This window comes from Dipteris shenzhenensis, chromosome 21 (assembly GCF_047967505.1).
Source record: "Dipteris shenzhenensis isolate YYH24624 ecotype China chromosome 21, Dip_SZ_1.0, whole genome shotgun sequence".
Classification (NCBI taxonomy): Eukaryota; Viridiplantae; Streptophyta; class Polypodiopsida; order Gleicheniales; family Dipteridaceae; genus Dipteris; species Dipteris shenzhenensis.
The window spans coordinates 46,150,280-46,176,955 of record NC_141616.1 but is presented as its reverse complement, the minus strand read 5'-3'; positions in this window follow the sequence as shown (position 1 = coordinate 46,176,955).

Genomic DNA, 26,676 nt, shown 5'->3' with positions numbered 1-26,676 from the left:
AGGCCTTATGGCCGTATCAATGCACTTTGCCTACATTCACAAGGTAACATTTGCAAAAGCAAGCTTTATTATATAAGCTTAATTTTTAACAGTTCAAGGCATTTACAAGTAAAAATTTACAAAAGAAAAATTTGTTATACAAGTTGAATTCTACATTGTTCAAAACCATACTTTAATATGCAAGGCTACTCTTGGAAATTCCACTGGTAAGTTTATGGGAAACTTTAGAGATAGCTGTGATGATCATGGCACACTAGGCGGAAGGGTGGAAAAATGTCATAAAGGAATCTCACCAACAATTCAAGATTAGCTTTTGAGAGTATACATTTGGGCAACATTTGAGGCAAAAATATTTAGAATGTAGGGGGAGGGAGTCTAAATAGGATGAGTAGTAATTAGTTGCAAGGGGTTTTGTGAGTTTTAAGTTGGTTGTTGTAGGAGTATGAGTGTGCAATTAGCATTTTACTTAGTGGGTGCATAAGTAAAGATAATCAACATATTGCAATGTGAGAACTGGTATGCAATTGTAGATTCAGAGTATATGCTCACGAGTGATTGTCAGAGATGACCAAAAGAATAGGTGAGAATTGATATGCAATTGTAAAATAAGAGTGTATGCTCACGAGTGAGTGTCAGAGTTGACTAAAAGATAAGGTGTATTGAGTGCAGCAAGGCCATTTGTAATGCCTTGTGTGGATGAAGCACTGCATGGAACATGAGAACGTATTCAATTACTTGCTTTCATTTTGATTTCCTAAACAAAAAGAACAATTTAAAATAAATGGTAATTTGTAAACTCCATTTGGGGGAAATCCAAGAAAAATATCATCGTTCCATAAACATCGAACCAGTGAAAAAAACTAAGGATTTTGAACTCTTTGATCCTACGACGACTTGTGATTGTGAAGCGTTGGCCTCTTGAGCGGTAGCAAGTTGGTCCTTTAAGATTCTGCATTCCCTTGTAAGCTCTTCAATGATGAATGTGCATACTGCCAAAGGCTGTTGGGAGACTGTTGCATGTCTTCAAGCTTGTCTTGGCAATCCTGGAGCTCTTCTTTTTGAATTAGAGTGAGTCGAGCTTGTGCCAGTGCCTTCGTCTGCTGAGCATGTGCGGATGTCAAGGAGTTATAGTAGGTATGTAGGATTGCCGTTGCTTGTACTACTACTATCAACTATGTTTGGCTTTGGTGGAGGTTGGAGGCCACATCCCTCACTACCTTCTCTTGAGCTTCGAGAGCTTGGCTCATGCGCACTTCTTCAACCTCCTTCTCATCTATTTGTGCCTGAAGTGCCTTGACCTCTCTAGGGATTTCTTGGAATTGGTATTCGATTGCTACTACAGTCTGTCTATCCAATTCTTGCTCATGTTCCTCCTTGGCCAAGCTAGTGAATAGTTCGGACATTTGGGTCATTTGGCTAGCTTGGTAATGGAGAATGATAGATGGTGATGAGGATTGGCAATACTGCTAATACAATTGGTGCCCATGTAGCCATCCTGATGATTATGTAGTACTTGTTGGGGGTTGTTCCAATGGTATTTTAGTCACTTGGGTACAGTAATCATATTGTTGATCTAGAACTAGCTCCCCTTGTGGCTCATGGACCGGCATGGCGTCGATGGGCAGTACTGGTGCCAATGTAGCCTCAGGCTCTATTGTTGATCTTGCCTCAAGCTCTGGTGCCGATCTTGCCTCAAGCTCTAGTTGCTGCTATTGTTGGAGATATATTGGTTGCAGTTGTGCACCGAGTTGTATCATCTCGTGGGGCAATTCCTCAATTTCGACCTCTAGAATAGGCATTTCGTCTAAGGTATCCACATTTGTCAATGTGATAGTAGGAGAAGTTGGTGATGGCTCCCATGCTGGTGAAAAGGGAATGTCCAACTCCTGAATAGGTTTTGGTGACTAGGGCAGAGTCATTTCTCGTTCTTGTAGCTCTTTTTTGATGATTACAGCCAATAAGTGTGGAATTTTACATTTTTGGCCTAATGAACCATCTAGTTTTTTTGTGAAGACAATGACTAAGTGCTGGATCCAGTCTTGCTTTAGTTTCCTACTCAGCAAAACAAATGTGTGGAGTGGAAGGGATCATTTCTTGCGACACTTAAACCCTAGGATTGTAGATAGGAATTGTGCTACTTCCTTGAGGTGAGGGTTAATGATGGTGCGAAGTAATATGTCATCCCTATGGAGCATTGTGCCCTTGGCTAGGAGAGGCTGTACTTCAAGAAATTTAGCATTGGCAGGCCTTGTAGGTCTTGAGCACCTTGTGTTGGGAGTGAGAAGGTCCTTTGGATGACTGTACTATCGATGATAATGTTGAGTGGGCTCTGATGTACAATGATGGTGCCGTACTTGCCAACCTGTGCATTGTTGGAGTGGTAATAATGGAGAAAGTCCCTGATGTATGTGGTCATTGTAGGACTATCTTCCAAGGATTTTAGGCTCTCATACAAACTGTCGAGACCCCTTTGCTATAAGAAATTTGTTGTTGCATTGGAAAGAGCATAAGTTGATGTAGGTGGCCACACAAGTTCTATTGATTGGGCCCCGTCAATGGTTGTGTAGGCCGGTGGTGACTAGGGTGGTATTTGTTCTTCTTGGGTTTCCATGTCCTACACAAAATCCTCCTCAGAGCTATCACTCTAGACCACAAATGCCTATGGTCACCATGGTTGAGAGGAGGTAGATGGCTGTGAACTCTGGAGAGGGTCTCGTGGTTGAGGTGGTGGGCTCTTTCTACGCATCCTGTTTAGTGGTGGCATTGTTGTTGAACCCGCATCCATGTGCAAATGGAACTTTGGGGTAACTTTTCCACTAGTAAGATGTTCCCAAGTAAGGGTTCATTTACTGCGCATACTCCTTCCAGTCCCTCAGGGGACCATTCAAGAGGAGGTGGTTCAGATTTAGAGGGAGCTGGCTTTGCAACATACAATTCGATGATCCTTGTTTGGACTCGTTCGAATTCATTGAAGTGTTTGGCCTTGGCTTTTTTGCAATTTCCTCTTGCAGCTTTCTTGTGGGATCTTCTACTATTATTCAACTTTGGAGGTTCAACTTTTGTGAGCTTGACTGCCATTAGCGCATGCAGAATGGCTAAGTCATTATCAAAGACTTGATTTTCAATTTCAGCATTCTCAGCCTCAGTTTCAAGGTCCCAATGAAAATTTGAGTCATCATTGGTATGGGTACCTTCTTCAGGTTCATTGTCGCACTCGAGGTCAGCCATAAAGAATGGCACCTCTAGATCGATTGGTTCTTCATGTGTGAGTTGAGGATCTACTTGTATCACCTTTGCATCTATTTGCGAGAAGATGGGGTCTAATGAATGGCAATTGTCGATGGTTGCCAATGTTTGTATCCAATTATTGACATTGCTTTGTGAATCGTCCGCTATGGCATGCTGTTGCAAGGGAGTTGATTTGCTTGAGATCATCGTGAAGATGTGTCATCCAACACTCTAGGCACAATTTGGTTTTATTGCTCCTGTCCCCACATTCACCCTGACTGCGGTGTCGCGATTCTGGATTGTCAGTCTATCAGTTCCCCAGTCATGGAGGACTGATGCTTCCCATAACCAAGGACGTCCCAGTAAGATTTGATAGGATTTTTTGGGGAGATCCAAGATTGTGAATTGAAGGGAAAAGCAGACTCTTGAGACTTTTGTGGACACGCCATTCATTATTCCCAAGGGTTCAGCCCATGAATCATCGGCATTTACACGTGCACCACCATCCACTATGGCTTGGACTTCATTATATGCCTTGTGGATCAAGGGCATAGTAATGTTGCATATGTCACCTCTCTCACCCATCCACACAGGGATATCTTCGATGTCTTCCATAGGTGAAGGGGGATTTGCCAGTTCAATCCAGCCTTTGAAACTCTCCTAGAGATTGGGACAATTCCATAGTAGGATTCCAATGGGAATAGACATAGGGCAACTCAAGATGTTAGAGAGTGCAACTCCTTCAAGTTGGCGTGGCGGTACATTATGTTGAAGATTTTGTTGTTGGAATAGAGGCTCGAGTACAATATCAATACTCTATGGGGCAATTCATGGATTGGTGGATCTTGAGCTTGTTGCTCAGCCTCTAATTGATCTTGTTCCTTTTGTACCCATTGCTGAAGTGCCTGAAAACATGCCTTCTCCACTTCTGCATTTGGGTATGGAGCTTCTTTTATTTGAGGCTCAAGAGCTAATGTGGATGAGCTTGGCTACTCGTTGCTTGGCAGAGGTAGAGACACTTGTGCTTTCTTTTTAAGAAGTCATCTTGGTTGGATTGGAATGTTAGGGTCCTTGGTGGCCTCTTTCTGCTAGCATGTAATTACATTCACAGGTTGTGATATTATGCTTGTCGGCCCCACACTTTGATGGTCCACCCCAATGATGTTGATTGGGACATCAAGCTTAACCTTTGTTTGTTGTGGGACTTTATTTTTCATGGGACAATCAATACAGGCATGTCCGATGCCACAATCTCTACAGAGTGGTTGGAAAGTAGCGGGGCTACCATGATGAGGGCACTCTGCAAAATCCAGTGATTTTCTCCACAACCGTAGAACTTGATTGGTGCTCAATATGTGTTGGATTGTACTTGATTTGCAAAGAGTGGTATTAAACCTTCTGCGCCTTCTACATCGTACACTATGTACTCTGCTTCATACTCAAATGGCGAGTCTACTTCCTGCAGTTGCTGTATTGGAACTGCTTGGGGAGAAGGATTTGGCACTCTTGGATATGGTCGTGGATTCGGATTCCTGAGTAATTGCAGGATGTGTCCAAATGGGAACATTATTCAGCCTCAAAGCTAGGGGCACTTGTGGAAGTGCCGGTTGCCTGTACACTAGCATGGGTGTCGGTTGGTATTGTTGAGGTCGAGGTGGGTTGTTGCACACATTGAAGATGCAACTATTTTCATCATGGCCACCGACTACGCAGAGATGACACCACAACCTTAGCAGTGGATTTGCTTGTGCAGTGATCCTGGCTCTTAGGAATGGCATTCATTTGCTGTGTGATTGGCCATGCAGTGTGGGCACCAGACATTTTCTCACCGTGTATAAGTTTGAGGTGGCGGTTGAGACAAGTGAAGCTTTTGTTCCATGGCCTACATCATTTCTTCTTTCAGCTTCATGGTCATGGCCTCTAGGTGATCTTCATTTGACGTTTCGGCAGTGGACTTGGATTTGCCCTTTTTAGAGCACTTATCTCATGCATTGGATCGTCCATCATCATTGCTGGTGTTAGAGTCAGTCATGCCATCCTCGATGTCAATGGCTGTCACATGAGCAGCACTGAATATTTCATAATTGCTAATCTTTTATATGTCTTTGTGGATTTTCTTCCTTAGTCCTGCAATGAACCAGGCCGTGAGGTACTTTGCATCGGGACATGGGTCACATTTGGCAAATAATCGTTTCATCTTGCCCAGGTACGTGCGTACATCTTCTCGACGACCTTATTCGATCTTGCTTAGTTGGAGAGTGGGATCATCTTGTAGTCTCTCCGTTTGAAAGCGCCTCTTGAATTCTGTTTGAAGAAGGTCCCATGTGGCTCTCTCTTCCACTAGGAGGTCTAGGTAAAATTTTGATGCTTCATCGGTTAAGGCCATGGGAAACTAGCCGACCTTGGTTCCATTGGATTGATCTCCACCTGCTCGGCATGCGGCATCAAAATGCTGGAGGAATCGGGTTGGCTCGCACCTACCATTATATTTTGGAAGTTCAAGTTTTCCCAGGGGGCACCTGCCTTGATTGTTATATTGTTGCGATTAAAGATATTGTTACCCTATGCATCGAGGTCAATATCCCCATCATCATCGTGACAGGAGCTCGGCCATGTTGTTTCGTTGAGGAGTCAAAGGGATTTCTTGAATTTCAGGGGGGGAATCACGGTAGAGGATTGTTGTAGGCGGCGTTGGCCACAACGGAGGTGTATGCGGATTTGGCAAGCGTTGGTGTCGGAGGCATTGGCTGGAGCGTAGTTGCATGCAAATCGGGAGAGAGTTGCAAAAAGTGTCTTTGCCGCAAGTGCGGGTGTTGATGTAGTGTTAGGGGGGTTAGAGATGTGTTAGTGTTGTAGGGACCATCGTGTTAATAACATGCCTGTGATTTTCCCATGTGTGTAGGGAAATGTGCTAGTGTAGATGGATTGTCACTCAGAGTTCACGGTGGAAACATACAAACGATTTAGTGCAAAGAGGCCCACACGAGGTGCAAATTAGTAAGTGCTAGGGATGCCAAAATGGTGTGCAATGGGCTGAAAAAATTCTTCGTAGCGTGATATTTCCATGTGTGAAACTGTGGTTTAAACGGGGTCCAGGTTGGGTCTCAAACGGATGAGTTATGAGAGGTTAAAGTAGGTGTGAAATTGGTTTTTTTTGTTTGGGGGGGGGGCCTTGGTATTAAGGTTTCGTGTGAATGGGCTTTAAGTCTAACTAAGGGGGAGTAACTGACCTAGCCCAATTGACCTAACTGACTCGATTAGTCTAACTAGCCTAACTGTTCAGTTAGATGCCTAATAATCCTAACTTAACTATGGTTAACTAACTGAGGTTAGGCTAACCTACCTATCTAGTTAGTCTAACTAACTAACAATTAAACTAATCTAACTATAACTAACTAACCTACAGTAAGACTAACTAGCCTAGGTTAAATCTAACCTAACATAGATTAAAACCAACCTAACTAGGGTTATTTCTAAGGTTAGGTTAGGGTTTTTTTAATAATTTAAAATTTAAAAGAAAACTGAAGGGGGGGGGCAGGCGTCACGTGGTAGACGGCGACGACATTTGAGGGGGGGTTTTTTTGCGAATGGAGGGGGGAGGGTTGGAGATGCAGGAGGGGAGGATGAGTTGCAAGGTTAGGAAATGCTTTTGGACGTGGAGTGCAAGGAAGCATGGACACTTGAGATGATTGCTTGGAATACCAAAGTAGAACTCAACACAATGCCCCAACGAGTGTGGGCTTCATTCCATTATGAGGTATACAAGTTGGAGAACTTCTCTCTCTGCATGTAGGAATTATAAGACATTCTCTCTCTACATGTAGAACTTGCATATAGAAGTTGCATGTAGGAGTTGCAAGTTTCATGTAGGAGTTGCATGTAGAACTCGCATGTAGAACATGCATGTAGGAATCACATGTACGACTTGCATGGGAGTTGCAAGTAGAAGTTGCAAGTAGAACATGCATGTAGGAATCGCACGTAGGACTTGCATGTAGGACTTGCATGTAGGACTTGCAGGTAGGAGTTGCAAGTAGAACTTGTATGTTGAGGATTCCTAAGAGAGATTATTCCTAGCCTTATGCAAGTACAAGTGGAGCTTTGCTGCTACTCTACACACACATTCTGTACTACCTAAGTCCATGTTGGCACAAAGACAACACCTCATCATTAGTAGACTCATTCCTATATGTATATCAAATACCTCCCTTGACCACAAAAAATTACAAATATTGATTAAAATGGATGACAAAGACAACACCTCATCATTAGTAGACTCATTCCTATATGTATATCAAATACCTCCCTTGACCACAAAAAATTACAAATATTGATTAAAATGGATGAAAAATATGGAAAGTTAAACATAGGGCGTAAATTGATGAGGTATCCAAAGGTAAGGAGATCTAAAATAAATCAAGTATGTATGGAAATTTGGCATGGTTGTCGACATTCAAACTCAAACCTAATTAATCCAAAATATTATGCCCAAACTTTTATCTCTCTTTCCAAACCATTGCACAACACATGATCCTAGGAATGAGGAAGCACAACAGGGACACCACTCAAGCTTATTGCCATTGACAAATGCAAGAAGCATAACTAGGAGAACAAAAAGAATCCATTGACACAAAAAGTGCAAGTGGAATGTTCAAGAGGAGCAAGTATAGATCAACAACTTAGCAAACCATGTGACAAGGAATAATGCAAGTCCATGAGATAATGGCAAAGAAAAATAGTTAATATCATAAAAGTAACAATCAATTTATACATTTGACAACATAAGCACATAGCATGAGTTAGACTCACAAGGACTAGATGCTCCTTAAGGCGATTCCACTAAAGGAAAGCTTCTATAGATCAATTCTCATAAAAATGCCAACCCCTCTAATCCCTTCATTTTATGCTAATCCAATTCTACCAACAAAACTAATAGAACTCTAATAAGTCTAGGTCTGCAAAAGAGATGTAAAAGGGTCAATCCACGATCAGGTGTAGCCAACCACGAAACCTTTTTTGGGGCATGCCGTGACATGCACTGGTGGGTGGGATTACAAAATTGACAGGCGGGTCATGATGACATGGAATGCCACACACGCTCATTGGCTTTTTTTCTCGGTGTGAAAGGGAAGAGCCGCATTCAAAAATTGTACTAGCTGTCACCATCACTATAGCTCCTTTATTACACCCATCCTATTAGTGTTAGTAGATCTATTGCGACTGTTAGACATGCCACTGTAGTCTGCGACCACCATGTTGGTGCCTCCATATGTATTCTACGGTAGCATACCATTGTCTACGACCACCATGATTGGTGCATGCATGTGGCATGCTCACAAATCTTGGAAGCCATGGGCAGGATTCTTGGTAGACCATGTCAACCACCATGCTTGGTAGACCATAGCAATGGCCATGTCGACCCTACTATGAAACTACCGTGTTGCCTATTCATGCAAAGCACGTGGTGCTACAGAGGACCACCATGATGGCTAGTAGTCCCTATGGCCCATGTCAATTATCATGATGGTCGATCCAACCACCATGATGGTTGTAAGCAGCCAACTAAAAACCATTTTTTGAATCCCTTAATTTAAGGACAATCCTAAAGACATTAAGGGCAACCTTAAAGCTTAACCGAGTATCCATATAAATATTAAGATTTTTGAATAAGACCACTATTCATAAGACCAAAATTCATAACAAGTTTGTATATATTAACAAGCTTGTATTTATAAGGCCTAGTACAACTGCCATGCTGGCTGGTGATGTAGGAATAGTGGCCCACATCAACCACCAAGTCACATGATGGTCGAGGGCACCATTGCGATGGCTGTAACTAGTCAACTATCCATGCAAAATATTTTTTAAAGCCTTATATTAAGGCCAATCATAAAGCTTAATCAGGATTCATAGGATCAAAATTCATGCTTAGTCTTTATATATTAACAAGCTTATATGATAAAAAGGTGGTGTTATGTCGATATAAGAGCTCATCTTAGCAAGAAATGCTCTGCTCATTTCAAGGTTTGACCTTCAATTCAGTCCAATGCTTGATAACGGCCAAAATCCTGCAAGATAGATTATGTGGTCTGATAGACTTATGATTGTGGACCATATAAATCCACAAATAAACTTCATCCCTGTGGGACTCAAACATACATCTCATGTAGATTTAATCGGGAATATTGCTCGACCAACTAAGGACTTGCAACATATCCTCCACTCGATGGTCATGGGAGAGAACAACCACCATTTGGAGACAGCTAGAAACAAGAATGGAATAAGCTCAAGGTGGAACATAACACTTGGTGGATCCAAAGGGTGGAGCACGAGGTATAATAGGAGGGTCACGAATAAGAGACTAGGGTGGAGCAGTGGGTTGTGAGACAAGGGTAGAGTAATGTGAAGTCATGAGCTTGGTGGAGACAATGAGGTTAGAGCAGTGTGATGGGGAGACTGGATGGCACTTAAATAGCCACTTCCCATCCAACCACCTCAACAAGAAATTGGCTATTTTGATCAAACTACAATCGACAAGTAGTTGGCTACATAGCTAAGGGGAACTACAAGAATTTTCTTCCAATGTGGCACTTTGTTTTGAAGAGGTGAAAGGGAAAATTGGTGAAGCCCCTTTGAAGTGTGTTGCATACTTTGTTGGCCCATAGTAGAGGTGGTACCAAATAGTCATCCCATCATGCAAGCCAGGTGGTTGTAGGGGCCAGTAGCTACTTAAGTGGTTATAAGCTTGGTGGCTAAAAAGAAATAAAATTAAGTCATCCCACTTAATCGCTCCTTAATCCTCATTGAACTCTAAGGTCCGCCTCTTAATCCTCACCACACCATCATTTCACCTAGATGGTGCTAGATCCACTCCATCATTTTCCCAACTACCGTTATGTTACATCACATAAACAAATATGTGACTGAGAAGTTGAAGATAGCATAATTTACAAGGGTAACAAGGGTCTAAAACTAGTGCTCATTAACTGGTTCTGCTAGTGGGAATAGTTAGAATTCATGCATGTGATCACTAACTAGTCGCTGGTAGAGCTAGCATGGTGGCCGACGATGTCCACCATCATTATTGTAAGTGTCCACATCCCCAATTTTCCCTAGTGTGAAATTTGGTAACTTTGTGACTATGAAGTTGAAGATACCATAAGTTACAAGGGTCTTGACTAAAACATGTGCTTACTAACTGGTTATGCTAGTGGAAATAGTTAAGTCATGCATGTAATCACTAACTAGTAACTACTGGTAGTGCTAGCATGGTGGCCGATTTCCATCATCATTATTATAACTGTCCATGTACCAATTAAGCCTATTGAATTCCAACACGGTGGCCAATTTTCTCCAGTGTGAAAATTGGTTGAGCATATAAAATTACCTACTGAAATCTATACATTCAATCTCACATGCTAGTGCCAACACGGTGGCTGACTTCCACCATCATTACTATATGTGTCCACGTCCTCTAATTAATCCAATTTCCATGGCCATCATGCAAGCTTGATGGTTGTGCCAATTTCCATCACCGCGGTCGGTAGAATTAGAGATGCATCATCAAATCCCTTTGCACCTCACAAGCCTTCTGCTATAGTCCTTGCATCTTGCAAGCCTTCTAGAACCCTACAAGCCTTGAGTCCCTCCGCTATGGTGGATAGAATTAGAGATGCACTCTCCTTACAAACCTTGTGTCCTCTCCTACTTAATCCTTGTACTCCTACTTTTGTTTACAATCCTTGCATCTTGCAAGCACTTCTCCTACAACTTTTGTTCCTTATACTAATCATGGAAGCCTCAGAGGCACACTCCAAGGTCCAATACCCTCCAATCATCTCCGTCGTGACATCCAATGGTTCCACTACTCCTGTAGCTATTCTTGCAATCAGCACATCCAAAGTGTCCACTTATATCTTGATCAATAGACTTTTGAGATATCTGAGGGAAGTAAATGTGGAGGAGGGATACAGTGTCTTTGGGGGTGCTACAGTCCATATTGACACAAAGAAGGTTGAGGATGTGCTCAAAGTCCCTAGAGGGTGTTTATAAGCTAGTTTCTTAGAGTGTTCATGGAAGAAATAGAACCTCCTTAAGGAATTCCCCCGTACACATATTAGCAACAATGGTGGAGTCATCTTACTAGAATTAGCTCAAAAATAACTAAAGAAAATGAGGCATTTCTTTTCGAATACATGAGGAATTGTGAAGTACTGGCAGGTTTAGGTAGCAGCAGTAGAGCAATTGCATGGAGCTCAAGTCCCCTATTCAAAAGTGATCATAAAAACCCTCTTAATCAACTTAAAGAATCATTTTGAGTGCAAGTCTCCACTATCACCTGAGGCCAATGAGATTGCAATGCACCTATTGGGCAATGTCCTTCTAATTCAACAGTGCAAAGTTGACGAGGAGATGAGGAAGGTATAGTGGAGAGATGATGAAAAACAATTGAATGTAGTATTTGAGTGACATCTTAGGGAGGAAGCTGAGGCACATATGGCAAGGTAGATGCAACATACATAAGGGAATTGCAAGCATGACTGCAAACCGAGGCAACCAAGGCAAAAAAAAATGAAGTTGAAAAGCTGACTATGGAGGAGAGGTAGGGAAGAAAATAAGCAAAGGAGTGAATGACACCCTAATGAAGATAGAGAATGTAGAGAGTGAGCTTATGTCCATGGTAGCAGCCCTTGAGAGTCAGAAGGCAAAAAAGGATGGACTTTTGAAAGAACTTTGCAATGTGGTAAATGCATTGAGCATTGACAAAGATAGCGGTGTGATAGAGTGGGTGTGAAAGAAGGATGAGGAAACCAATGCAATGTTAGGGGAGCTACAGGTGTTAACGGGGTTGAGTACTCCATATTTTTGTTCTAGTTGAATGGGTTGCAAAAAAAAGGGTTGATGTTTCTGCGTGGATCTCTCACCTTATTCAAAAATATCCTTAACACATATTCAAGAAGAATCTCTCTCTCTCTCTCTCTCTTTCTCTCTCTCTCATTTTGGACTAAAAGACTTAGGAAAACATAATTCGAGATGCCCAACAAGTAGATAGACATGGTAAGATAGTAATTCGGATTTTATTCACTTTTAAAACACATTTTCTCATATGCATTCTTGGTCTCCCTTCAAATCCCTTCTTCCTCGTGCCTTTTGTGTATTACAGGTTTTTTAGTTACGGCTGATCCCAAAAGTTACAACCTCCCACCTATACCTTTTTGCATCATACATATTTTATCCGTATCCGGATGGGCCTTTAGCTATGTTAACACCTCGCATATCCTGGTGGCTAGAAAATATTGTAACAAAATTTCATAAGAGCCTGATCAGATGCTGTTGAACCTTATCCTCATACTGACAGTAGACCCCCTTTCTGGTGCCACATCCCACCATTCCAAAAATATGCCGAAAAATAGAGAGAAGAGCTTGGCGCAATACCAAGATTTCCACTACCCCAAACACAGCTGTCTACCATAGTTTTGAGTTTAAGTTCAATAAAAAAGTGTACCTAGGTTTCAAAACATCGGATAGTCATTATGTTTAAAGCAAATTTTTATTCTAAACTATTGCAAGTAAAGCAAATTTCACAAGATTGGTTCAGTCAGAATAGATTCAACAACCAAAGAATCCTGTAGGCATGCATTGTTTGCAATGTTTTGCTCCTCTTCCTAACTTTTAGAAGATGGAACCAGCTAAGTTATAGGTCTATGTACTATCTCAATGTGTCCATCATCATCAACAGTCATAGATTCAATAATTTGTTTAGTTATTTTTTCAATCAAAGTATCCAGAGTTTGAATTGATGCAACTTGCAAATTGATTGCTTCAAAACCCTTAGTGTGAAACTCAATTGATTTAATACTGTGAAATCCCGTGGTCAATATTTCTGCAGCCTTTCTATCTTCAATCAAAAAATTATCTTGAGTTCCCTGATTCTCTTGATCTGCAAGGTCTAATAACACATTAGGTAAAATAACATTTTTATTACGAAACTCTGGTGACAGCAAAGTCCTAAATGGTAAACTTAACTAGGCTAAAAGGTAAACTTAACTGTGCTGAAGAGAATTCTCCCTCCTTGATTTCCAAAGGTGGATGTTCTTCCATCAAGGAATCTGCTAGGCCTAAACTTTCCACTATAGGAATCTTAGATTTCAGGTGATAAACCTTTTCCTATAACTCCTCCACCTACTTTCTCAAAAGAAAATTCGTTGTAGCTTCTTTTTTATAATCCCACGCCTGCAATGGTTGTTTTTCCAAATGTACCACCTTGTTTTGAATTTGATCCCACAAACTTTTCATGTAGTCTGCAACTTGTACTTTTAGGTTTTCCCCTTTCAAATCTGGCATAAAAGTGCCCAGAATCTCGGTTTCCTTATCCACCATGGACTTAAGTTGTTCCTCAATAGGTTTTAGTGCTGCCAATTGCTCCTTGAGCATGATGTTTTCTACTCGCAAGCTTTTATTTGCCTGTGCTAACTAATCAAGCTCTTCCTCTACGTGTTGGGTTATATCTTGGGACTAGGTCTGTAATCTGTGTTCCATGGCATCCTTCCCTGTAATTGTTCCTTGTATTGCATTGTAGACTATTCCATGACTACCCTTTGCTCATTATACTCTTCTTTCTTGAGCTTTAAACTATAAATCCTCTTTTAGGCTTGCAACCTAATGCCCCAAAATATCATTACCTTGCTTCAAAACATTCCATTTATCATATATTAACTGCATTTGAACACTTCTGTGTTCCTCCCATTGGTGAAACTTTTCCAGATATTCTAATGCCTTTCATGCCCCATCATATGAGATATACGTCTGCTTTGGGGGTTCATCCTTTGACTCTATATCAAGAGCATGTTCTCTTCCTCTGGAGATGGAGGTTTCTATGTCTGTTTTTGTAGAATTTCATCCATCCACTCAATTGGTTGTGTCAACATTTGTTGTGCTATGTCATTCCCTGGCATATGTAGCTCTTCTTGTATCTATTCGTCCTTTTCCAATGCCTTCTCTGAGTCTTTTTGTTGTTTATGTATTGGAAATACATTTTTCTTTATTTACCTTGGTTATTGATCCTTTTTGGTATAGTTTTTACCTTGAAAATTTTCCTCTTAATCATTGGCTTTTCAATCTAGCTCTCTTGAATCTTGATGACATCAAGTGGTTCTTGTAGTCCTTTGTTGTTATTAGCCAAATACTCCATAATTTCCTCTTTTGTGTATCCTTCCTTCAATAAAACTTGAGTTTGCTCTTTGTTCTCCGACTCTTGCAAAGTCTTCATCTTGATTTCTGCCTCCTCTTCAAAAGATTTTGGAATGCACTGTCAAGACCTCGAGACATTGGGAATCTGGATGAATAGAGCAAACAAGATCAACCAAATGAATTGTGATCGATGCTTCTCCTCTTGTTCTTATTGGTGATATCCCCCAAAATCTTGTATGATAAAATCTATGCCCAATTCACTATATGGCCCATTTTGACATAATGCATCAGTGCATAATTATTGGGGGAGAAATAATCATATTTTGTCAAAAGCAGAACCCTCTCCAGAAGCCAAAGGCATTGTTCTTTGTATTGTTCTCCCTATGCATTTGTCACTAGAAAATAGCCCTTTGAGTGAACCCGTGGGCCAAATTCTTTCATCATAATCTCATCTACATATCTGTTTGGAGGCTTTGTTGGGGCTTTTGGATCCCATGGAAACTAGAACACCTTGAAAATTAACTCCAGCATGATTGGCATTTCTGGTGTCAAATTAAACCCCGTGCTCTGAAGATGGTAAAATTGTTCTTTCGCTTCCATGTTCATTGCCCATGTCCACCCCGGATGCTTGTGGTATGCATGCAGTCACATGTTGCACAACTAGATTGTGTTTCGCACCATTCTGTCATCTAAATTGAATTTGAAATCCATAAAGTGAGTTGGAGTATCTAAAGACTGTCTCTTACCACTCATGGGTGACTCCACAGTTTGTTCCTCTTTCTACTTGATCATTTTCTTAGGGTCTTGACTTGTTAGTGACCATCACATCACCCATGTGACTTTGCACTTCTTCATGCTTGGGGAGAATCATGTTCTGACTACTCTTAGGTTGTCAAACTACTTCCAGTTTTCTCCTCAAAAGTGTTCTCTTTGTCTTCAAGGAGATTACATAATGCGACTCGCATGATGCTGAGAAAGTTGGAGTGGATTCTGATGCGATTGATGAAAATGAGGAATATAGACTTGCGTTGAAAGAAGAAATCACAGAGATTGTGAGTATTCACAAATGGGAACATGAATTTTTGAAAGGTAACCTCCACATGTGCGAACCTTCACTGTCACCCTGCCAAGTACTAATGGCAACTTTTATAATCCTAAGATATTGGATTGCCACATCCGATATGTTGGCCTGATTTTGATTTTTGACCAAATCCGAAGCCATCTCCAATTTGTCAAATCCATTTCGAATTGATCTAACTATTTCTGACCCATTACATCTATTCCATAGATCGAGAAAATGTTTGAGTCAAAATCCATTCATGGGTTTGGGCAAGATAAAGCCATGCATATCCCTTAATAGGAAAGCTCCCTGACCCATATCCTCAATGATTTTAAAGGGCCCATCATATGTCAACTTTAGTTTTCTTGGGAAAATTTCCAACTTGGAGTTGAACATCAAAATCCAATCCCCTTCTTTATACAACTTGTATTCTATGTTCTTGTTCACCCATGCCAGTCTTTGTGACTGAATTATTTGTGTTATATACCAGCTTTTTATCTGATCTTCTTCAAGGTGTGTGAGTTCGTTTCGGCAAAATTCCAATGACTGTTCTGAACCTAATTTTTATGTTGTAATCCAAAAGCTACCAACAATGAACTCCATCGGAATAACGGCTTCCCTTGGGGGGTTCACCTAAAAAAATTTAGTGTGCCACATGCATTCAAAAGGAGGAGTATTTTAATCCAAATTTTTGTAAAATTTTAATAGAATTCAAATAACATGAGGGGTTTTTTAATTCAAATTTTGAAAAAATTCATTTAGTTTAGAAGTAAAGAGGAGTGTTTTTATTATGGGAGAAATTTTAGTTAAGGGGTTTTTTAATTACCCTTTGAATGCACGTGATATATAGGGTTTCTTAGTAGTGCACCCCCTGAGCGGCTTCCAATCGAAATGGTGTCATCCCTGTGTGACTTAATACGATGTCCAAAATGCCCACAAAGATGAATCAAGTTTGGTATCCCGGTCCTTCTTGTTTTCTGACATTGTCATTTTCAAAATGCATTTAATTGTTTTATTGGTGTTTCTACCTGCCCTTTACATTGTGGGTGATATGTTGATGCCACTTTATGTATGATCATGTGAATTGTCGTTAGTTTCTTTACTGTCCGTCCCAAGAACTAGCCTCCCTGATCTGATACCAATTCTATCGGACATCCAAAATAGGTTATAATCTTCTGATATAGGAATTTTGCTGTACTACCCGAGGACTTATCTTTGAGTGCTTGTGCCTCAACCCACTTGGTGTAGTAATCTAGTCCTACCAAAATGTACTAATTTCTTGTGATCTGTGCCATAGGCTTTATCGGACCTACGAAATCTAATTCCCATTTCTAAAAATGGATCGAGTGGGAGGACGGATTTAGAGGTGATTGTCCATCTCTTTAGCAATACTGACACTTGGCTGCAAATTTGTGAGAATCCTTGAGCAGCGTTGGATGCCAAAGTCTGGCCTGAAATTTTTTCTTTCCTGTGATCTCACTAGCAAAGTGTCTGCCTACTGCCCCTTGATGAGATTCTTGTAATACTACATGCTAGTCATGTTTTGGGATACTACACCAGATGACTTGGTCGATCTCATGCCTATACAACACACCTACAATAACCATGAATTGTTTACTCCTTAATGCCAATTGGCATCATTGATCTTTCATAAATGTCTCTGGATATAGACCTTGTCTCTGAGGAATAGCAACATCTGGTCATACCAGTCTGTTGTCCTCATCACTTGTACTGAAAATAATGTAGCATTCAGTAAATCATCAAGGATGCCTCCACACATGCTTTCTCTTGTTTCTAATCTACCACCAAGTGTTTTCTTCCTGGCATATGTACCACTCGGTATTGGAACTCTTGTAGCAACAATTTCTATCAAGCCAGCCTTGCTAACGGATGATGCTTATTCATTAACTACAACAATGCTTGATGGTCGACATGGAACACCACTTTATGGACTCGAAGGTAATGTCAAAACTTCTATAGTGAGTGGATCATACCCAATCTCTCTCTTTTGGTGACTGAATAATTTCTTTATGCCAATGACAAAGTCTAACTTGCATAATATACTAGTGGGAACCATCCAAAGCTGTGTGTTTGCATCAGTATTGATCCGATAGCAATGTTTGATGCATCTACGAACACATGGAATTCCATGTTCCAATCCGGTGGAACCAGAGTTGGTGCTACCACTAACGTTTTTTTCAATAATTGGAACACTTTCTCCTGATGCTCTTTCTCGATGTATTGTACATTCTTCTTTGTCAAAGATTGACATACATGGGAAAGGTATCACATAAATTGGTTATGCCACTTAATTTGATCGATGAATCACATGACTTCCTTTGCATTTTGTGGTGCCTTTGCTTCTTGAATGGCTGCCACTTTTCTTGGATCAATTGCCATCCCTTCTTTGGAAATGATGTGCCTTAGTAGAACCCCCCTTCGAACTCCAAAAGTACATTTCATTGTTCCAATATCAGTCTGCAAGTGCTTCCTCCAAACTCGCAGGCTCCTTTACTTCTGCAATAATCTCAGCCATCAAGGCCATATTGACTATGTGAGCAGAAGCCCTCCTTTACTCCTCGATTCTCTGAGACCACCTTAGTCCATCTGCATGCTGCTTAGTAGACATAGGCATCTAGTTATCATGGTCGTAGAGCTGCCTTACCCATCATGGCAATGGCTTTTCCGGTGGTGTAACAATAGGTTGGTGACTTATACCTTCATTATTTGATATTTCCTCTTCCTTTATAGCTCTTGGGATAGGTCCATAGTGAATTACCTCTTCACTTGATGATAAAGTGGAAGAGCTCTTCTCTACCTCCACTACATGTGGCTACTCCCTGAACACCACATCGCAGCTTGCTATGATCTTCTTTGCCTCTCAGTCATACAACTTATAAGCTTTCTTCTCATCACAATAGCCTAAGAAGATACATTTGGTGCTTTTTGGTTGTAGTTTTGGTTGTAGCTTGTTTCTCTCTTTGTTTGGTACATGCACATAGCATTCACACCCAAACGTTCTAAAGTGGGAGACAGATGGCTTCTTACCGCTGTGAGCCTCATGTGTTGTTTTACCTTTGAGTGCCTTTGTATAGCTGCGATTAAGGATGTAAACCATAGTATTGATAGCCTCAGCCCAAAAGTGGTTTGGCAGTCCAACACCTTTCAACATACACCTCCCCATCTCCACGGTGGTCTGCATTTGGCATTCAATAACAAAATTTTGCTGAGATGTATGTGGTGTCATCATTTGTTTCTTGATCCCTTTGCTCTTGCAAAAATCTCCAAACTCTATAGAAACAAACTTACCACCACCATCCAATCTGATTTTCTTCACTTTTCTCCTTGTTTTATTTTCAACAAGCTGTAGCCATTCTTTCAATTTACCAAAAGCTTGAGCCTTTTTGAGAAGAAAGTACACCCACATCTTCCTACTATAGTCATCGACAATCAATAAAAAGTAGGAAGATCCCCGCAAGGCTTGTGTAGGCATCTTACCACACAAGTCAACATGCACACCAACTCTAGAGGAGCGTTTACTCTATTCTTGATTTCTTGTGGGAATGCCTTTCTCTATTGCTTGCCCATCATGCAAGCTTCACACGGTTCTTTGATTTCTACGACTGTAGGTAAGTGAGCAACCATACCTTGCTTCTGCATCTCCTTCAGTACTGCAAATCCGATGTGGCCGAAGTGCCAAAGTTTGCTTGTGCCCACTCCAGCAGTGGTTGTAAGAGCACTTAGCTCATACAAGCTATTCCTCCTTACTCCTATGCCAACAAGATTGCCTGCACTATCCAATATTTTTGCTCCTATCTTATTGAACCTCACCTCATGGTCAAGGTCATTTATGGAAGCAACTTATAGCAAATTTCTCTTGATTTGTGGAACATACATCATATTAGATAGTTTCTTAACATCTCCATTTATAGAAACAAATGAAACTATACCTGTACTCTCAACAAGGCATTTTGCATTTTTACCAACCATCACGGTGATGCATTCCTATAGAGGCTGCATGGAACAATATAGACCCTTCTTGTAGGTCATATGATAGGAGGCACCACTATCCAACACCCATGAATCACTGGTTGAAGCTTCTTGAAATGAGGACCACTCTTCCTCAATGGCCAAAATTAGATCCAACTCTGCTTCTGCTGTGTTAGCTGTCTCTTTCCCCTTATCTATCTTCTTCAGGGTAACATTCTTTTCATCTGCTTTCTTGACCCAGCAATTTGCAATCACATGGCCCTTCTTCTTGCAGTAGAAGCATTCTCCCTGAAACTTCTTCTTGCCACCCTCTTCTTTTTGTCACCATGAGCAGAGGACTCACCTTTGGTGGAGGAACCACCTTTGTCTTTCGTAGTGGTAGAGAATGCAACATCCCCATTGCCGCCTCCATCTCGAGCTTTAAGCCTCGATTCCTTCTCCATAAGTAAAGCACAAAACTCCTCAAATGACAATGGTTGGGGTCTCACCTGAGTGTTAAGTGCTGTTACCGGTCCATCAAACCTTGGTGGACATATCCAGAGACACCGTCGAGCTAGCTCTTTGCTACTATTTTGTGTCCCCCCAGCATCAGCCATCTGGTCATGCAAATTTTTGATTTGGGTTATGAATGCCTCCGTTGTCTCTCCTTTATTAAACTTCTCAGCTGCGAGCTGATTCTCCAGGTTCTGGATCCTTGTTTGATTTCGCATCTCAGCCGCCTGGGCTCTGATACCATGTTAAATTACATAGCGCAGTGGAAGAGAAACTGAACAAAGAATAGAGAGTACACAACAAACTGAAGACGAACAAAATTTTCCTTCAATACTAATGTAGTACAGATGATGGCTCTGTCCACCTGTGCGCTCCCATAGTGGAGCTTAGATGGTGATCCAGACAGATACTAGGTGAAGAGCTACTAGCTAGAAGATCTGATCTGATCTAAACTAATCTAATGCAATGGACTAGGGAGGTCGCCTCTTTATAGCTATGAGGGTAGTAGCCGAATCAACGTAGTCGGTGGAACCGACCAGTCAACCTAGTTGGTGGAGCCGACCAGTCAACCTAGTCGGTGAAACTGACTAGTTGTCCATGGAATATTCAAGAAATATTCCCTATACCATCGCCTCGAGGGCCCCCGAACCCCCATTAGAGGGGTCGCTAATCCCCCTGGGACCCCCCAGCCAGCCCCCAGGCCACAGCAAGAATAAGGGGCTCCCACACAATCACCTTTCTACCATCAACGGTCTCATTGATAAACCTCATCTAACATGCAAGTAAAGATCCATCCAATGTTTCGGGCTCACACATGGCTTCTCCTCATATGGGGGCCTTACAGCTTGAGCACCTTGGACCACTGGTGGTTACCAGGAGGGTGGGGCATTGAGCATATTGTGGGGGTTAAAGGTCACTATGCCTTTACCCCAGCTATGTACAATACTCAAACACATATATAAATGAATGAAAAAGAAGATTAGGGTGGTTCTGCACCCACCAAAACTTGTGTGGCTCTCTGTCTCTCTCTCTCCTTCTTCCGTTCTTGCTTTAATTGAGAGCACTCTCAACTGGTATCAGAGCCCGAGTGATCTAGCTGAGCGTGCGTGAATGCTGGAAGCTCAGCAGCTTTGTGGGAGGAAGGAGAAGCTCTGTGGGAAGCTTTGTGGGTGACTTTACTTGCATCCGAGTGTGCAGAGACCTTGGAGGAACCTTTGGAAAAGTCACTTTGGCTTTGCGAAGTGGTTTTGAGAGCCTGTTAAGAGCTTTCAAAGAAAAAGTCGTTTTTTGAGCTTTTCCCTGTTCCGTTCGATGACAGAGACTCCATATTGACTTGTAGAGGCAACTATTGCTTGCTTTTGGTGTCCACTTCACTTCAGGAGCTTGGAAACACCTTCATTCTTGAATCTGGGATCATTTCATTGGATTCTCGACTCACTGTGTCAATTCCTGCGTTTTTTGCCCGGGTGTTGGAACTCAAGTTTGGAGCAACCATTTGCAGATCTGTCAGTTCCAGTGGACTCAGGAGGTCCTAAAACTTCTATGTTGCTCATCATTCGCACTCCGGTGGAGTTTACAGATAGCTCTGTTTCCAAAAACGTTTTTCAATCCGTGTGTTGGACCCAGTGATTGAGACCACGGTTTCCAAAACCGTCTGTCCCATTGCGTTTCGGACACCCAAAAACCCCTACCTGTCAGTTCTTACGCGATTCGGTGGAGGATTTTCAGAGTTATAGATCTCTGTGTATTCGATTTCGTCTCTCTGTTATGCATTTTTTCATTCTAAGGTTTTGAAACCTTAGATTTATGCCACATGGCAGTGGATAAGTGTTGACTCATGGTTGGGATTTTGGAGTTCTGGCAGAAGAGAGATATTTGCAAATTTTCTTGCTGAGTCCGATTATGCAATGGCGCCCATGTTTTGAGGCATCTCAGGTTCTATTTTCAGTAGCGGTCATTACCATGGGATTATGATTTCTTGAGCATACCTTATGCAGATCACTCTGGTTGCAGTTTGAGCAGTGTGCGCTCATTCGTGGTATGCATTGGGTTGTAGTGGATGATTTATAGGCCATTTGGATGCATTGCGGTCCTTGTTGGATGCGCTGATAGGCCCAAATTGCCTTGTGGGATGCTATTTTTTATGGACGCTTTGCACATGGATGCTATTTTATGCTGAGGGACAGCTTTGACACATTGCTGGTGATGCACTGATAGTGCTATGCTGTCTTGGATGAGATATTATTGATGTATATGCCAGTGGACGGTGTTTATGCTTGAGTCATTGGCACTTATTGGCATTTTCTTTTGGGCCAAATTTGCTCATATGGATGCATAGTATATGCACATGAGTCAGATGCATCTTTTGATGCTTTGAGCTTTGAGTTTTTTGTGATATTTCAGTCTATTGTGGCATACACATTTGGGTGCACCTGGTATTTGGTGTGATTCTTTCTTGCAGGTACTAGCATTTGGGATTTTGTTTCATTTGCATCATGGCATCCTCTTCCATGTCTGAAAAGGAGTTTTTCAGCATTAAAAAGTTTGATGGGACAAACTTTTCTTTGTGGAAAGAACAAATAAGGGATGTGCTTATTCAAAAGAAGCAGATTAAACCCTTGGCAGGTATTGAAGCTAAGCCTACGGATATGTCTGAGGATGATTGGAATGAGTTGGATGCATTAGCAAAGTCTACTATTAGACTTCATCTTGCAGAGTCAGTTTATTTCACAGTAGTAAATGAGCAGACTACGGAAGATTTGTAAATGAAGAGGTTGTTTGAGCTGCAGATGAAGGAAGGGGTCTCCATTGCTTCTCATTTGAATGAATTCAATATTATTTTCAGCCAGCTTCAGGCTCAGAAAATGAATTTTGATGCGGAGACTAAGGCAATATTTCTCTTATGTTCATTGCCATCCTCATGGGATACCTTCCGTACAGCTGTAAGTAACTCTGCACCTGGTGGAGTACTGAAATTTGATGATGTTGTGGGTAGCTTATTGGCCGAGGAGATTAGACGGAAGTCTATGGATGGCAACAAGCAGGATGCAGCCTTAAATGTGCAAAGGGGCAGATCACAGTTCAGGGGGAAGTCCCAAGAAAGAGGGAAGTCATGTAGCAAATCCAGGGCACGGAACATTGAGTGTTACCACTGTGGCAAGAAGGGCCATATGAAAAAGGATTGCTACAAGCTGAAAAGAGAGCAAAAGGATAAGAAAAAGAATGCAAATTGGGGTGCAAATCAAAAGGAAGAGAGTCCAAGTGAGGACAAAGGAAAAGTGAAGATCGAGGAGATCAATGCAGTCACACATGATAGTGACAATGACATTCTCTTCATGTCTAGTTTATCTGCAGAGTTGCTTACCACTTCAGATGATGCATATTCCCAGGATTGGATTTTGGATTCTGGTGCTTCATTCCATGTTACTCCCCATAGGGAATGGTTCTCCACTTATGACAGTGGATAGACAGGTTGTGTGCATCTTGGAAATGACTATGCATGTGACATAGTGGGAGTAGGTGACATAAAGTTTTCTTTTGCAAATGGGTCTGCATTTGTTTTGAAACATGTGAGACATGTGCCTAAGCTGACCAAGAGTCTTATTTCAGTGGGTCAGCTAGATGATGCTGGTTTTCACACCACTTTTGGCCTTCAAAGTTGGAAAATTCAGAAGGGCTCTATGCTTTTGACCAGGGGTGCCAAGTGTGGGACTTTGTATCCCTTACATGTATCAGGGGTATTTGATCATGTTGTTGCAATAACCGAGCAGCCAAGCCAGAATGGAATGAAACTCTTATGCCGTTTGGGTTATGTACCGCATTTGAGTTTTTCTGATTTTGAATTTTGTGAGCATTGTCTCTATGGGAAGCAGACTAAATCAGCCCATAAAAGAAGGGGAAAGAAAGAGTTTGAAATGCTTGATTTGGTGCATTCAGACATATGTGGTCCCATGCCTACATGGTCATTAGGCGGGGCTGAATACTATGTGACATTCATTGATGATGCAACTAGGAAAGTGTGGGCTTATGCTATAGCTCAGAAGAGTGATGTGTTCCAGGTATTTCAGAAATGGCTGGCCTTGGTTGAGAATCAGTCAGGTAGAATGCTTAAATGCCTACGGACCGACAATGGTGGAGAGTATCTCTCTCATGACTTTCAGCATTTCTGTGATACACGTGGGATTAAGAGGGAGCTCACATCCCCTCGTACTCCAGAGCAAAATCCAGTTGCAGAAAAGATGAACCGTACCATTCAAGAAAGGTTGCAATGCATGCTTTCCAATGCAAGTCTTTCTGGTGGTTTTTGGGCTGAGGCAATGAAGACTGCAGTGCATGTGATCAATAGATCACCTAGTAAGAGTTTGGATGGTGGTATTCCTGAAGAGGCATGGAGTGGAAAGAAGCCCTCTTACTCTCATTTGCATATATTTGGGTGTGAGGCATATGCACATGTGCCAAAAGAGCTTCGAAAGAAGCTAGATCCTAAGTCTAGGAAATGCATCTTTCTGGGTTATGGTGAAAGTGGAGAGATGGGCTATCGTCTCTGGGATCCAGAAGCAAAGAAGATCATACGCAGCCATGATGTGGTCTTCAATGAGAAGAAGATGCATAAGGCACCCATGAGGGATGTGGAAATGAGGAGAATCACTTTCCAAGATGTGAATCCACCTACATATGTTGATAGACAGCAAGCTGTCCATGCACCAAATGTGCAAGAAATGGTACAACCAAGTACTCCCATAGGTATACAATCAAGGGTAGATGATGGATCATCTATTGGTGGAAATGATGAGCCAAATGTGGCTGATATGCAAGTGGGACAGCAAGCTGAAATGCCCTTGAGAAGATCATCTAGAGTGTCTAGACCGCCTGATAGGTTTGTTCCAAGGGTAGACTATGTGATGCTTACTGATTGCGGGGAGCCTTCTTGCTACAAAGAGGCTATGATGCGTGAGGATCAATGCAAGTGGGAGTATGCTATGCAATCAGTTATGCAATCAGAGATGAGTTCACTTATGAAGAATAAGACTTGGGACTTGGTTTCTTTGCCACATGGAAAGAAAGCATTGCCATGTAAATGGGTCTACAAAATGAAGGTCACAGGTGATGATGTGCTTCGGTACAAGGCCCGTTTGGTTGCTAAAGGGTTCAAGCAAGAGAAAGGTGTGGACTTTGATGAGATATTATGCAGATGGATGTCAAGACAGCTTTCTTGCATGGGGATTTGCATGAGGAAATTTACATGGTTCAGTTGGAAGGCTTTGAAGAAAAGGGCAAAGAGCATTTAGTTTGCAAGCTGAAGAAGAGTCTCTATGGTCTTAAGCAAGCACCTAGAGAATGGTATCAGAAGTTTGATGCTTTCATTCGGTCCCAGGGTTTTAGAAGGAGTGAAATTGATCACTGCCTCTACACTAAAAGGGCTAAGGATAATAGCCTGATAATCCTGGCACTATATGTGGATGATATGCTATTGGCTAGCAAGAATACTTCTGAGCTAGATGCATTAAAGGCCAAGTTGCATGAGGCCTTTGATATGAAGGATTTGGGACTTGCAGGTCATATTCTTGGTATGCGCATCACGCGTGATCGGAGTAGGAAACTCCTTTGGCTTTCACAAAAAGAGTATGTTACAAAAGTATTGCAGCGTTTCAATATGGAGGGGGGGAAGGCAGTGAGTACTCCATTGCCTCCATATGTGAAACTGAGTCATATAGATAGTCCCAAATCAGATGAGGAGAGGGCCATGATGGCCAAGGTTCCTTATGCATCAGCAGTTGGGAGTCTTATGTATGCTATGATAGCTACTAGACCAGACATTGCATTTGCAGTGGGCGTTGTTAACCGGTATATGGCTAATCCAGGAAAGAGGCATTAGGAGGCAGTTAAGTGCATCATGAGGTACATGAAGGGTACCAAGGAGATGTGCATCTGCTTTGGTAAAGGAGACATGCATGTACTTGGGTACACAGATTCAGACTATGTAGGGCATGTGGATAGTAGGAGATCCACTTTTGGTTATGTGTTCACCTTTGCAGGTGGTGCAGTGTCGTGGATGTCTCGTGCACAGAAGTGCGTTGCTTTGTCTACCACAGAGGCTGAGTATGTTGCAGCCACAGAGGGTTGCAAGGAGGCTATATGGCTTGATCGGCTAGTGGGAGATTTGGGGATTCATACAGGTGTACCGACATTGCATAGTGATTCCATGAGTGCTATTCAGCTAGCACGGAATCCGGTCTTTCATGCAAAGACCAAACACATTGAGGTCAGGTACCATCTCATCAGGGAAGTACTTGAGGACAAGCGCATAGAGCTTGTCAAGGTTCATACAGATGATAACCCTGCAGATATGCTGACGAAGAGTCTACCTAGTCAACGGTTTGAGTATTGTCATGTATTGATGGGCATTGGATAGTATGCAGATGATAACCCTGCAGATATGCTGACGAAGAGTCTACCTAGTCAACGGTTTGAGTATTGTCATGTATTGATGGCTTGATCGGCTAGTGGGAGATTTGGGGATTCATACAGGTGTAACGACATTGCATAGTGATTCCATGAGTGCTATTCAGCTAGCACGGAATCCGGTCTTTCATGCAAAGACCAAACACATTGAGGTCAGGTACCATTTCATCAGGGAAGTACTTGAGGACAAGCGCATAGAGCTTGTCAAGGTTCATACAGATGATAACCCTGCAGATATGCTGACGAAGAGTCTA